Below are 14,215 nucleotides of genomic sequence, written 5' to 3' on the forward strand. Positions count from 1 at the left end.
TGTTTGGATATTAGCTACAAATCAGTTTATCCTTGCATTCGTAAATGTTTTCATTTGGTGACCTTGGGTTCATATATTACATTTTTAATTAATTAAATGGCAATTCTAGAAGTTTTCTTTTCATAGGTTTGGGAAAACTAAGAATTGTGTAATTATGTGCTTTTTATCACAGTTGCTATTATATGATTCTATAAAATAGAAATAATTAGTAAATAATTTGGCTAAAATCTTCAGGTATTAATTTATTTAAAATTTCTAGAAAAGTATATGATGTATTCCAGTCATTTTTGTGCTACCAAAAAAAGCCATAATTTTAGCTGTTTTAAAAATGTTAAAGTAGGATATTATACCTTAACAGGTAGAATTTTTTAGAGACTAAATTTATAAGTGTAGTTTTGCCAATAGTTCAAAAGATATTTTCTTTTTTGCTTTTACCATGTTAGGCAGCAAGACCAGGGCCTTGATGTGTTCTTGGCAAGTGTTCTGCTACTAAATTACACACAGTAGCTTTAAGATATTTTTTGTATTGTAATGCAGCTCACATTGTGAGTAAAATCACTGCCAGTGAGACTTAAGATTAAAAAAAAATTAATCCAAAACTTTTATAATTTGTATTACTATAGACTAACTTGTTTTTTTGAGACAGGGTTTCTCTGTATAGCCTTGGCTGTCCTGGAATTCACTCTGTAGACCAGGCTGGCCTCGAACTCAGAAATTGGCCTGCCTCTGCCTCCCAAGTGCTTGGGTTAAAGGCTGAAGCCACCACTGCCCAGCAATTTTCTTTTTTTAAATTGGATATTTTATTTGTTTACATTTCAAATGTTATCCTCTTTCCTGGTTTCCCCTCTTCAAATACCCTATCCCATCCCCCCTTACCCTGCTTCTATGAGGGTGCTCTCCCACCCACCCACCTACTCCTGCCTCACTACCCTAGCATTCCTCTACACTGGGGCATCAAGCCTTCACAGGAACAAAGGGCCTCCCCTCCCATTGATGCCAGATAAGGCCCCTTCAGCTCCTTCAGTCCTTCTCCTGTCTCCTCCATTGGGGTCCCTATCCTCAGTCAGATGGTTGGCTGTGAGCATCTGCATCTGTATTGGTCAGAACCTGGCATAGCCTCTCAGGAGACAGGTTTTGTGTCTGCATGTGGGATGGATTTCCAGATGGGGCAGTCTCTGAATGGGCTTTCCTTCAGTCTCTATTCCACTCTATGTTCCTGTATTTCCTTTGTGACAGGAGCAATTCTGGGCTAAACTTTTGGAGATGGATGGGTGGCCCCATCCCTCAACTGAGGGGCCATGCCTAGCCTTTGGATATGGTCTCCCTCCCCCTTTTGGGGTATTTCAGCAAGTGTCATCCCCATGGGGTCCTGAGAGGCTCTTGCTTTTTTGGCATTTGGGACTTTCTGGTTGCTACCCCCAGTTCCTCATCCCCCATTGCTACACACCTCTGTTCAATTTCCTGACCCTCTGTACATCTCCTCCATCTCTTCCCATACCTGATTCTGCCCCTTTCCCCCTCCCCCTCCTCTCTTCCTCTCAAGTCCCTCCCACTCTCTATTTGATTATATTGTTCCCCCTTCCAAGTAGGACAGAAGCATCCATTCTTTGGCCTTTCTTCCTCTTGAGCTTCAGGTGGTCTGGGAGATGTATCTTGGGTGAGTGCATACCGTGTGTGTTCTTTTGTGATTGAGTTACCACACTCAGGATATTTTCTAGATCGATCCATTTGTCTGCAAATTTCATGAATTTTGAACTTTAATTTTTTTTAAGTCTTGATACCTTATGTTCAAGCAGATTTTGTAGAAAAATAATAGAGCTTCTCTAGTTAATAAAAGCCACAGTTCTTTTTAATTACTTTTTACTAGCTTAAACAGTCTGCCTGGGAACTAACGATGCAGAGCTCTAGAACTCTCTGTTAGAAGCATTTTGTATGGGTTTGTCATCTCAGGTCTCACATACTCATTTGGAGGAGTTTGAATTAGAGGCCAGCCTGGGAACGCAGAAAATTTGAGTTTTAAAGTAACAGACAGACTCTGATAGTTGTTAATTTTCTCCTTTTCAACTTTTCTCCTTTGGTCATAAATGTATTCATGTATGTCTGAACATTTGAGTGCTGGTATATTTGTCTCTGTGTGGAGACTAGAAGTTGGTATTGGATATATTCCTCAGTTGCTCTCTACCTTATTTATTTATTTATTTATTTATTTATTTATTTATTTATTATTTTGCTGGAGTTAACTAATTCACCTACTTGGGTTCTTCCTCTGTAGTGCTAGGTAGGGATTATAGGCATGCATTACCTTGCTATTTACATGGGCAATAGAGAGCTGAACTAAGGCACTTTACTAGCTGAGACTCTTCCCTATCCTCATTAAATTTCTTTAATGACTGCAGAATGTTATATCTGTGACAGCCATGGAAGAGTTCTGTTTAGATCTCCCTTGAAAAACCTGTACCTTCAGGACAGCTTTAGCTGAGACTCCCTTCAGATTTGCTGCATCATTCTGACCAAGCCATGTATTCCCTGGGTAGCTTCTTTTCACTTACTGAGCATAGCATTAGCCATTTCTGCCTAACCTGGGACTTCTTTTTGGGCAGTCCAGAATGAGTTCCCTGTAAAATGGTAGTTGAGGACTGTACTAGTTTGAGGCTGTTCTTACTTAATTCTCCCTTTTTATTGCTGTACTTTTTATAGCTGACTGGCCTAGTCACAACCTTAAATTGTTTTGTTTGTTTATTCTCTTGTTGTTTTTCTTCTCATTCTTCCATAAACACTTCTCATGATATTTCTTTTACATACATAGCTTCGGTCTTGATTCTGTTTCCCAGAAATCATGAATCAACACACATTTTTTTAAAAATTAAAATTTTAAGTTCTATAGTCAACATGTTTTTAAAAAAGAACATAGAAATGTAAAAAACAAGGACAGTAATCACCCTTCTCCAAGACTACAGAAAAGCTATTTAGAAATCCTTATTAGTAAACATTTGACATTATTTCACCTGTCTCCTAATTTTCGAGCCTTTTAGGTAGTGTCTATTACTCTTTAAGTGCTGAAATATAGGGAATTGGTACATTTACCATTCTTTAACTGTTCCCTCATTTTGTCACTTGTTCACATTAGTTATCTGTTTGTGAAGGCTTATGTTTATAATTAGTTACATATTATATAACTATGTATAATTTATACTATGCTTTGAATAATTCTTTGAAAAATCAGTAATTGCTATTATAATTGTATAAATATAAATAAGCCCAGAACCAAGTAATTTGTTGAAACTTTGTAGAAGGAATGTAGTGCCTTCTGTTTTAGGTCTGTCAGGGAAATTGTCTTTTTCTAGGTGTTCGGCTTTCTGCACCCTATGCTATTACTCCTGTTGTCTTATCAGTGCTTAAGAGCTGATTTAGGTTTATTTATTTATTACAAGCTATATTTAGGTTTGAATGCCAGCAGCAACAGTCACTGACAGGGAGCTGGGCATGGTGTTAAATGCCCATAATCCCGGTACTTGAATAGTGGAGGGAGGAGGTTTAGGAGTTGAACACTACTCTTTTCCCTATTGTGAGTTCCAGGACCCATTTTATATGAAGTGTGTATGGATCGCAGAACTTCTTAGCCCTGTGGTAAGCAGCATTGGCACCTTTATTTTTTTGTCCCCGCTGCTGCTACTTTGTATGTACTGAATCACATTGGCAGAAAATTTTAAGACAAGCAAGGAAACACAAGAAAAAGAAAAGACTCCCAATGTAAGTGACAAAAATCAGTTACTGGTCATGCAATCTTAGGCAAATTAAAATCTTTAATTTTTGTGACTCAGCTGTTTTTATGCTAGGTTTTATAGATACTGTTACAAAGAACCATAAATGGAGTAATTTAAAAATGTCTATTTATGCTGGGCAATGGTGGTCCAGGACTTTCATCCCAGCACTTGGGAGGCAAAGGCAGATCTTGAGTTCAAGGTCAGCCTGGTTTATAGAGTGAGTTCTAGGACAGATAGGGCTACACAGAAACCCTGTCTTGAAGAGTGTGTTTGGTACAGAACAAAACTGTCAGTTTATATCTCGTCTTGTCCATTGATCTTTTCTTAGCATCCAGGAAGGTCTAAAAGGAGTTAGCTCCTTTAGGAGGCTCTAGAGGTATCAGATTCCTTAACCACTCAGATTGTTGGCAGAAATGATTTCTGTGTGCCTAAATATTCCTGAGGTTCTCTTTCCTTGTTGGATGTTGGTCTGGGGAGAAGAGAGATTGCTCAGTTCCTAAGGCTACCTGCTGCTTTCGTGTATGGCTCCTTTCATCTCAGAGCAGTAAAGGGCAAGGTTCCTCTAAAGCTTCAAGTTTTTCATGTGCTTTTTCCTCCTGCATCTCTTTGATTTATTTGCTTATTTCCTTTTCTCTTCAGGGCCAGTGTGATTGATTATATTGGTTACAAAGATGATTTTCCTATTTTGATGTGTGTTGATCTTTTGCCATGTACTTTAATACATAACAGTAGCACAGGGGCAAAAGATAAAGTGCCAAGTGCATCCTGAGAGGTTCTGAGATCTATATGTTTCATAGACAGCATGAGTCTACCTTGTCCCAAGGTCCCTGTAGTCTTTTTTTTTTTTTTTTTTGAGACAGGGTTTCTCTGTTTAGTCCTGGCTGTCCTGGAACTCACTTTGTAGACCAGGCTGGCCTCGAACTCAGAAATCCGCCTGCCTCTGCCTCCCGAGTGCTGGGATTAAAGGCGTGCGCCACCACGCCCGGCGGTCCCTGTAGTTCTTATGACAACCCAAAGTCTCATCTAAATTACGTAAGTCAGAAGTTTTAAATCTTATCTAAATATTTAAGTGAAATACGGGTGATGTTTTTTTAAGTATGAACCTGTGGAACAAAGAAAACAAGCTAACTTTTCACAAAATACAGAACGGGGACAGATGCAGACATGGTTCAAAAAGGAAGGGCAAAAGGAATTATTAGTTCTAAGTAGTTTAGGAATCCAGCTGGAGAAACTCCACAAATTCCATGACTTAGGAGTAATCCTTTGTGATTTGCAGCTTTCCTCTAAATTCTCTTAACCATTTGCATGTTCTAAAGTATGGGTAATAGTATTTGCTTCTTAGGATTGTTGGGGTATATAAGGCGAATTAGTAAGGCCATGTTTGACAGATAGTAAGCATTAAATAGCTTTATTATTAGCATCATTATTCATAACACCTGTCTGCCTGCCTGTCCGTCTGTATGTACATTTCTCTGTATCTACTTTTAAAAGAGAAATATCAGCTATTTTATTTAGTTTTTATGTAGTCTTTATAGATAAAGTAGTTTCTCCTTTTTGGGGGATTTGTGTTTAGTGGTTTTTTGTTGTTGTTGTTTTTTATTTGTTTTACCTTTGTGTAAAACTAAATAGTATCTTGTTCTTTCAAAACCAGTCTAGGAAATTGGCATACTAACCAAGTCAGCCAAAGGAAGAAATGAAAGTATGATATAGAGCAGTGGTTGTTAGTTTGCTAGGGTTAGGTTATAGATTGGAAGCCATGTTTATTTATTCACATAAGCTTCATGGAGAGTAGCTAAGGATAAAGAATATAGAGTCAGACTGACTTTGAACAACTAAGTGAGATATTAGGTAAGTTTATTTTCTGTTCCCCAGTTTTGCCACCAGTAGAATGAGATGGTAGTGTGTATACTTATGCCATTGGGATATGCCAATTAATGTGTGTAATTTGGTAGGGATCAAAAGATAATAGTATCAATACTGTTTTAGGCTTTGAGTTTAATGTTTTCTCATATCCCAAATTTATGTAAATTCAGGGTATAGAAAGATGAAATAGAAGGGAAGTTTTTATACTGAGAGACCCCTCTCCCCACCACTATTTTTCACAATTTAGAGTCAGAATAACCTTTGAGACAGGAATTTTCAAGGACATTAATACGTAGTTCATTAATATGCTTCAGTGAATGGGCCTTTTCAGGTTGTTATAAGATGCTGGGAACCAAACTAGGCTTTTCTATAGTAGCTTATTGCTAGATTTCTTTTTTAACAGTTAGTTATATAAAAGTTTCTTATTATGGGTGCTTTCTGGATCTGTCTGATGTATAAATAATGACATGAGACTTCTGTTATAGTTCATAGCTTAGGCTTTTTGTTGGGGCTGTCTTCCAAATACCATTTTAACTTTGCCCAACTCTTCTAGCCTATGACCCACCATGTAGTATCTCTCTGCTCCGGAGTGGTCTGTGTCTGTCTCCTCCATGTTCTCCTCTGAATTTAAGTTTACTTTATTCTGACTTAAACGATCCTCTAATTTCTGTTGTATCAGTTACAACCTAGCATTCCATCTCTATGTCCTCTTACTGGAAGTTCTGCCCTCCTCCTCCTTGCCCCAGCTATTGGCTGTTAATTCTTTATTACAACCAGTCAGTAGTGAGACAACCTCTGATACAGTCCTAGATTGCCTTTATGCATGTGAGGATGGACTAATGTTAACAAAATAGAGAACTGGCTATTGTCCATAGAAATGACAGTGATGAGAATCTTGCCAACACTGAGCTCTTTGATGGTACTGAACGAACAATTAAAAATAGAGACGCACCTTCATACAATTTGAGGAAGGTCACTCCAACAGTTTCTCTTTGTCATCTTCATTATACCCCGTTCCTAAACTTCTGCTTTAGTAATTACAGTAGTCTCTAGCTGTTAATCCATTCTTTGAAGTTTTTGAGAATTTAAAGGTATAGTAATTATATGTAAATAGAATCTTCTGTCACATTTACGTTTCTGGAGCTTGTTAATAAAATGTTCTTTATCTAAATTATCTTGTTGGGAGCACCTCCCCTAACATGGTGAGCAATACCATGAATTTATGCATTCTGTTTACTTGAACTATAGAAAAATTGCTTTTTGAGGCTAAGTTTTTTTTTTTTTTTTTTTTTTTTATGGTTTTTTTGGTTTTTCGAGACAGGGTCAGGCTGGCCTCTAACTCAGAAATCTGCCTGCCTCTGCCTCCCAAGTGCTGGAATTAAAGGCATGTGCTACCACGCCTGGCTGAGGCTAAGTTTTTAAATTGTGGACATTCACAAACTATTTCGTTGGCGCTGTTTTGCAAAGAACAGGTTATGTTTTGGATGATTCATATCCCTAGCATTTCAAACATTATTCAAAGAATAAAGTTTTTTGTTACAGAGCTGAATAGTGACTGCTGATAAATCCTAGCTAGCCGTACATCTTTTTTTTTTTTTAAATCAGGAATTTATGGGAAGAGATCTCAATTATCAATGAATTACAAAAATATTTCTTTTAAATAGTGCAATGTCTTGTGGTATTCACATTGACCAAATATTGAAAAACATTTTGGTAAACCACATTTAGGCCAACTTTTTCATTAATATGGCTTCATGACAGTTTGACAGTATATTGCGGCATGTGTTCATTATCCTTGATGTTTCATTTGCTAAAAATAGTCCTAAAAATTGCTTAAAGCAGTTTTGTTCTTTAAAAAGCATAGTGTTCAACTGTCACTCTTATTAATTATAGGCTTCATTTTGAAACATAAATCACAATAGAATTTTAGGTCAAGTGTATCAAATGTCCCTTTTGTTAAGAGATTGTTGCCTTTTTAAGGTAGTTTCTCTTTCATTTGGATAATGTGCTGTGTTGAGCTTTGGTTGTTAATTGATAGATGTGGTATCCTCTCTGTGAGAGCTTTTAAAATGCATAACACGTATTTCAGAAAGCAGCTGTTGCTATGGCAACTCTCGGGTCACTTGCAGCTCAGCTTACATGATTGGCTGTTAATGGAGCCTAATATGCTTGAGAAGAGAATTGAGCAAATGAAAGAGGGTTTGAAGGAATCCTCTTAAACCACTTGAAGTTTAACAAAATAGCACTCAGAAATTTAACACTTATATTACTGTTACTCAGTTTTGTATGAGTGGTTTTATGAGTAATGACAAGTTCTGAAAAATAATTTTTATAAACTCTTTAAGAATGTTGGAATCTTGTTACTATTTTCCCTCACACACTGTTGTTTAAAGAAACACAGCTGTCAGTCATGCTCTGCGCTCTACACTCGAACCTCAGAGGAGTTAATTGAATTGAGGCATGAGAAGGTTGTAAATTGTGTGGGGCCAGAACAAATAGTAAAACCAGGAATAGTGTCTACATTAGTGTAGTTATGTGAATTAGGTTAGAGTCACTTTTTATTTAGATTCTTAAGGTAGTTCCATGCCTCTTTTATGGGTGTGTTTGAATGGTATAGGAAGAGATGGTGCAGTGTACTTTGGATTTTGAGGTTGATAACAGTAAACACAATTAAGCATAAGAATTTCTAGAAATCCTGTCAAGCTGGCTCAGTGGGCAAAGGCTCTTGCCACCAAAACTGATAACCTGAATTCAACCCCTGAGACCACCATGGTGGAGGAATAGTCCTTATTCCTACAAGTTGTTCTGTAACCCCCTCCAAGTGCATCATGGCATGGAGTGTGTGCACTTGCACTCCCCTCCTCCAGATGTAGTGAACAGTTTAAAAAGAACTGGCATAATAAAAATGAACCATGTAGAATGGCACCAGTAATGTCAACCTTGTTAAATGACAGTTTTTATCTGTGTCCACCTACTATCACTTCTATAATTATGGTATTAATAATAGAGTGTCTTGCCGGGCAGTGGTGGCACACACCTTTAATCCCAGCACTTGGGAGGCAGAGGCAGGTGGATTTCTTGAGTTCAAGGCCAGCCTGGTCTACAAAGTGAGTTCCAGGATAGCCAGGGTCTCTTTATTTTAGCAATTAGATAATAGTATATGTAATTAAAATTAGGTTGTTTTTCAGGTGATGTTTGGAGAATAATAACATCTCTTCAGAAATTATTTTATTTTGTAAAAGTGGTTTGGTTGTCTTGAGCAGAAGGTATTGGAAATAGAACTAAAATATGGGACTTATTATATCTGTTTCTACCTCTAGAGCTTTAAAAAATTGATTATACATATAGACCGAGACATTGAGAGACAGAGTCAGGAGGATTGTGAGCTTGAGTCAAGTCTGATCTACATAACAAGACCCTGGGCTTGGGAATGTAATGTGGTAGTACATGTCTAAAATGAACAAGACCTTGTGGCTTCCCCAGCATAAAAAACAAAAGATTATGGTGTAGTGCTTAAACTGATGCACCAGATTTTACTCTGCTAGTATATTTTGTTATTTGATTTTTGACTTTGTTGTCAGAAATAGCAATAATTACCTTTGATTTATTAAAGAGATATTTAGAAATATTTAGTCATTTTGTTTTTAAATGGTACTGTTCAAGTGATTAAGTGATTCTACATTCTGTTCTACTGAGACAATAATAGAAGTACTAGATTATGTTGTTACCTGATAAAATTAACAGTTCTCTTTGATATTAGGAAAAATAAAGTTCAAGAAGTTAACATTAGTCTTAGAGTGCTATTATTAGTAATATTTTAAAAAGTTTATTCTCTCTCTATATGAGTATACATAGAGTAGATCATTCTTTATATGTGCACTTGTAATTTTCCCTCTATAGGCATTTCAACTTTAATTTTTCATGATCATTCTTTGACTTAATTTAGATTTCTTTTTAGTATACAAAGTAACAGTCTTTTAAAAAGATTTATTTATAATTAAGTAATTAATTTGTTTTCCAAGACAGGGTTTATTTGTGCAACCTTGGCTGTCCTGGAACTCACACTGTAGACCAGGTTGGCCTGGAACTCAGATCCACCTTTCTCTAGGATTAAAGGCATGCACCACAGCTGCTCAGTTTGATTTTACTTTTTAAGTATGTGTCTGTGCATATGAGTGCAGTACAGGTTATAAATGGCCGTTTGATCCTCTGGAGTTTAAGTAGTGAGCTGCCTGATGAACTCTAGTCTTCAAGAGTAGTACACTGTAAGAACATTATTATACTTAACTATTATTAAGCTGTCTCTAGTCACATTTTTTTAACAGTATTATCAAACGTATTAGACCTTCATTGACCCTCTGATCCTCTACTCATTCTTCTCCCCTGAAATTTTCAATGGCATATAAAAATTAAAAAAACCTGTCCAACCCCAGCATTTTCAGATGGCTCAGTGGTCAAGAGTACTGGATGTTCTTCTAGAGGGTCTGTATTTGATTCCTGGTGGCTCACACTGTCTGTAATCCCAGTTCCAGGGTCTCCAGTGCTCTGCTGCCTGTTGTGATATCTAGCATCTGAGTGATGCACAGACATCTATGCAGACAAAGCACTCATATACATTTAAAAAAAAAAGAAAAAATATTTTCAGTAGTAATTTCTGTTTAGTTATTAGATATTAAGTTTTTTTTCTCTACTATCTTAATATAAAATGTTCACTATAGGTGAATGTTTTATTTAGGCTATTATTGTGATAAAACTCCATGACAATAAACAATTTGGTCATTGCTGAGGGAAATCAGGGCAGGAACCTGGAGCTAGGAAATTGATACAGAAGCCAAAGAGGCAACGCTGGGCAGTGGTGGCGCATGCCTTTGATCTTAGCACTTGGGAGGCAGAGGCAGGTGGATTTCTGAGTTTGAGACCAGCCTGGTCTACAGAGTGAATTCCAGGACATCCAGGGCTATATAGAGAAACCATGTCCTGAAAAACAAACAAACAAACAAACGAAGCCAAAGAGGCACGCCACTTACTGACTTGCTCCCAGTAGCTTGTAAAGCCTAGTCTCTTTACACCCAGGGTTCTACCTGCCCAGGGGGTTGCATCACCCACAATGGAGAAGGCCCTTTTATATCAATAACAAATTGAAAGACTTGCCTACAGGCAGTTTTTATGTAGACTTCTCCTCACCTCCCACTTGAGAGTCCCTCTTCCCAGATAACTCTAAACTTGTGTCAAATTGACAAAAAACTAGCCAGGAGAGTGAAAAAATTTAATTTTAAATATATATGTCTGCTCATGGGTCTATCTTTGATTACCTTTATTGCTTTCTTTAATTTTCTTGCTGTACGCACACATCTAAATAGATAAATATCTGCGTAGTCCTTTTGGTGTTGCTCATATTTATATGCTTTTAGGGCTAACTACTTGATACTGGATAATTTGAGGTTAATTCCTGGGGAAGACTCATTTTCCCTCTCTCAGCAATCATTAATTGCTTGTAGTTTTTCATATAGGGAAGGTTGTGAGATGTCCCTTATCTATGTCAGCATGCCAACTAGTGTCCTTATTCAGGTCTTATTTAGGCAATAATGTTGACTTTTTATGGGTGCAGCTTCCCTGTCATTCATATATATATATATATATATGGAGAGAGAGAGACAGAGACAGAGACAGACTATCTCACAGCAGATGTTCTGGTACTCTACCTCTTACAATCTTTTCATTCCCACTTCTGCAATATTCCCTAGGTGTTAGATACAGGGCTCTGTTGTAGGTTATCAATGGGGCCTAGACACCCCATGGTCTGTTGTTCTCTGTGTTTTGACTAGTAATGGTTTCTTGTACTGCAAAAAGAAGCATCTTTGTTGAAGGTTGAAGGCCACACCCATCTGTGGATGCACGGATAAGTATTGATGATACAGAGATTATACTGTTTTTGGGAAAGTGGTTGTAATAGGTTTTTCTCTAGGTTCTACGGCCTCACTAGCCATGGGTAGTTTGCTAGGTCAACCTGGGTCATGACACTTTTGAGGTTACGTATCAGATATCGTGCATATCAGATATTTGCATTATGACTCATAACAGTAGCAGAATTATAGTTATGAAGTAGCAATGAAATAGTTTTATGATTTGGTGTCACCACAACATGAAGAACTGTATTAAAGGGTTGCAGCATACGGCAGATTGAGAAAAACAGGCAGTTTTAGAATGTCAAGCAGAAATTCCTTCCTGTTGAATGGGCCTTACTTCTAATTAGACAGCTGTTATCACTAAGCTAAAAGTGTTACAGTTTCACCTTTGTGGTTAGCATGTTTTGCTGGTCTTTGTCGCTTCTGAGTGTCACAGCTAAGAAGGACTATTGATTGTTTTTTCCCTTGGCAGCTTGCTGGAACCTTCAGTACTATGAAAGATACAGAAGAGGAGACTTAGGATTACGATCCAGCTTAGATCCTCCAAGTCCCGTGTCTTCAGCAGCAGAAACTTACCTTAAAATTCTGGGAGAAAACCAAGGGCAACAGCAACAGTATATTTTTGGGAGGCTTACTTGTCTTCCTCTGACCAACAACATGAAAGGAGGTTTCTTGGTACTGGGAATTTTGCTAGGTAACCTGAGGCTCTTGGAGGGAACTTTATCAACCCCAAGTGATGTCATTTCATTTGATAAGTAAATATGTAATATATACATGCATGCATGCATATTAACACTATACATATTAGATGTAATTTTAACACAACATAATTCCCTGTGATTTTTTTTTTCAGACATCCTCTTGCCTCTGTTGCTCTCCCTCCCACCTTCCTCATTGAGAGCCTCCCTCTCCCCCATTTCCTCCTTCAAAGTACCTGTGTTTGCTACTTCTCTCTCCAGACCTTTAATCCCTGCCTCAGCATACTTCCTCAGTCAATAAAAGTCATTTATTAATTTTGAAAATTATTGCTAGGAACCACAAATAAGAACACACAGTATTTTATTTCTTTCTAATCTTGGGGTACCTCATCAATATATTTTCTGGTTCCACCCACTTACCTGCAAATTTCATGATTTCAGTTTTCTTTTCAGCTGAGTACTATTTCATCATACATATCTACCACATTTTAATTATTCATTAGTCTATTGAAGAACATTTAGTTTTTTCCCAATTTGTAGCTATTGTGAATAGAAGAGTTATGAACATGGCTGAGCCAAGTCTCTGTAGTGTAGGATGTCAAAGCCCTTTCAGCATCTGCACAGTAGTGGTATAGATGGGACATAAAGTAGATTTAGTTTTAACTTTTTGAGATTTCCCCACACTAATATCTACTGTGGCTGTACCAGTTTGTTTGCAATCCCCCCAACAGTAAATGAGAATTACCTTTTCCCTTCATCCTTGATGGCATTTGTCAACAGTTGTTTTCTTGATCTTACCTATTTTGACTGGGATAAAATGGAAATTTTAAATTAGTAGTAATTAGAAATTCTCCGGTTGGTTGGAGTGGAATATTCTTTAGATATTGGGTTTATCTGATTTATAGTGTCATTCATTTTTATTTATTTATTTTGGTCTGGACAACTACAGAAGAAAATGAGGTAGTGAAATTACTCTTACAAAGTTAAACATCTTTAATTCTTGTAGTATGCTTTTTAATATTGAGCTTGCCAGAGTTTGATGTATATGTTTTAGATTATGTTTTCTTTATTAATTATTGTTTCATTGATTGCAAAGATGTGTCCTCCCTGCCCCCTTTTAATCTCTTGATTAGCTTTGTTTTAAAGTTTATTATGATACCAACATCTGCTTGCTTTTGATTTTGGCTTGGAATACTTTTTTCTTTCCTTCTGTTTGCTTTAAAGTGTTGGCTATCTTTAGATCTGAATATTTTGTAGACAGCAGAAAGATGGATTTTGTTTCTTAGTCCATTCTGCTAACCTTTGTCTTTTGATTGGGGAGTTGAGGCCAGTAATATACAGTTAATGGGGCTGGAGAGATGGCTCAGCTATTGAGAGCAATGGCTACTCTTCCAGAGGACCTGGGTTCAATTCTCAGGACTCACAGGGCAGCTTACACTTAATCTGTAACTCCAATTCCACATGACTTAACATCTTCACACAGACATGTAGGGAAAACACCAATGAACACTAAATTAAAATATAGTTATGGAAAAGCATATTGATTGCAGCCATTTATTTATTTATTTAAGCTTTTTGTGTCTTTAAACTCTTGGAATTCTTCGATGAAATTTATGTTGTGTTCTTAAGTTCTGTGTCTTGAAGTTCATTTAGATAATTGTCACTGGGGAACATTTTTATGAGATTGGTAGGTTTTGCATGACTAGGCCTTTCATATTGTTTATGTTTTTATAAGGTGACCTGGGAATGTGGATTTCTTTCATTGGATGTGTGTTTGATGTGACCAAAAAATGCTGCTTCAGTCTAGGCCAGCATAAAGGTTGTGCAGCTGAGGCAAAACCTGAGAATTGTGGATTGCAGTGGCAGAAGAGGTTCTAAGGATTTATCAAGCTGGATACCTGTAACAGATGAGTTTCCTGGGGTGGGCCTGGGTCTGTGCCAGATGTGGTGGCTGCTGTATCTCTGGTAACAAGAAGGACTTCAT

General features: G+C 37.2%; 1 protein-coding gene across 5 annotated transcripts in view; it reads left to right on the top strand.

Annotated features, from left to right (window-relative positions):
- Positions 1-14,215, top strand: part of Stag1 (STAG1 cohesin complex component) — a 321,639-nt gene that overhangs the window by 37,304 nt on the left and 270,120 nt on the right. Inside the window, exon 1 of one of the 5 annotated variants that reach the window (XM_029481815.2) lies at positions 11,989-12,227. The exons of the other annotated variants lie outside the window; for them this stretch is intronic. The gene's annotated coding sequence lies outside the window, so the exon portion shown is untranslated. Of the gene's footprint in view, positions 1-11,988; positions 12,228-14,215 lie in introns of those variants that run through there. 5 annotated transcript variants of the gene reach the window in all.

The sequence above is a fragment of the Mus caroli genome, unplaced genomic scaffold (assembly GCF_978045245.1).
Source record: "Mus caroli unplaced genomic scaffold, Mus_caroli_1 scaffold_11, whole genome shotgun sequence".
Taxonomy (NCBI): domain Eukaryota; kingdom Metazoa; phylum Chordata; class Mammalia; order Rodentia; family Muridae; genus Mus; species Mus caroli.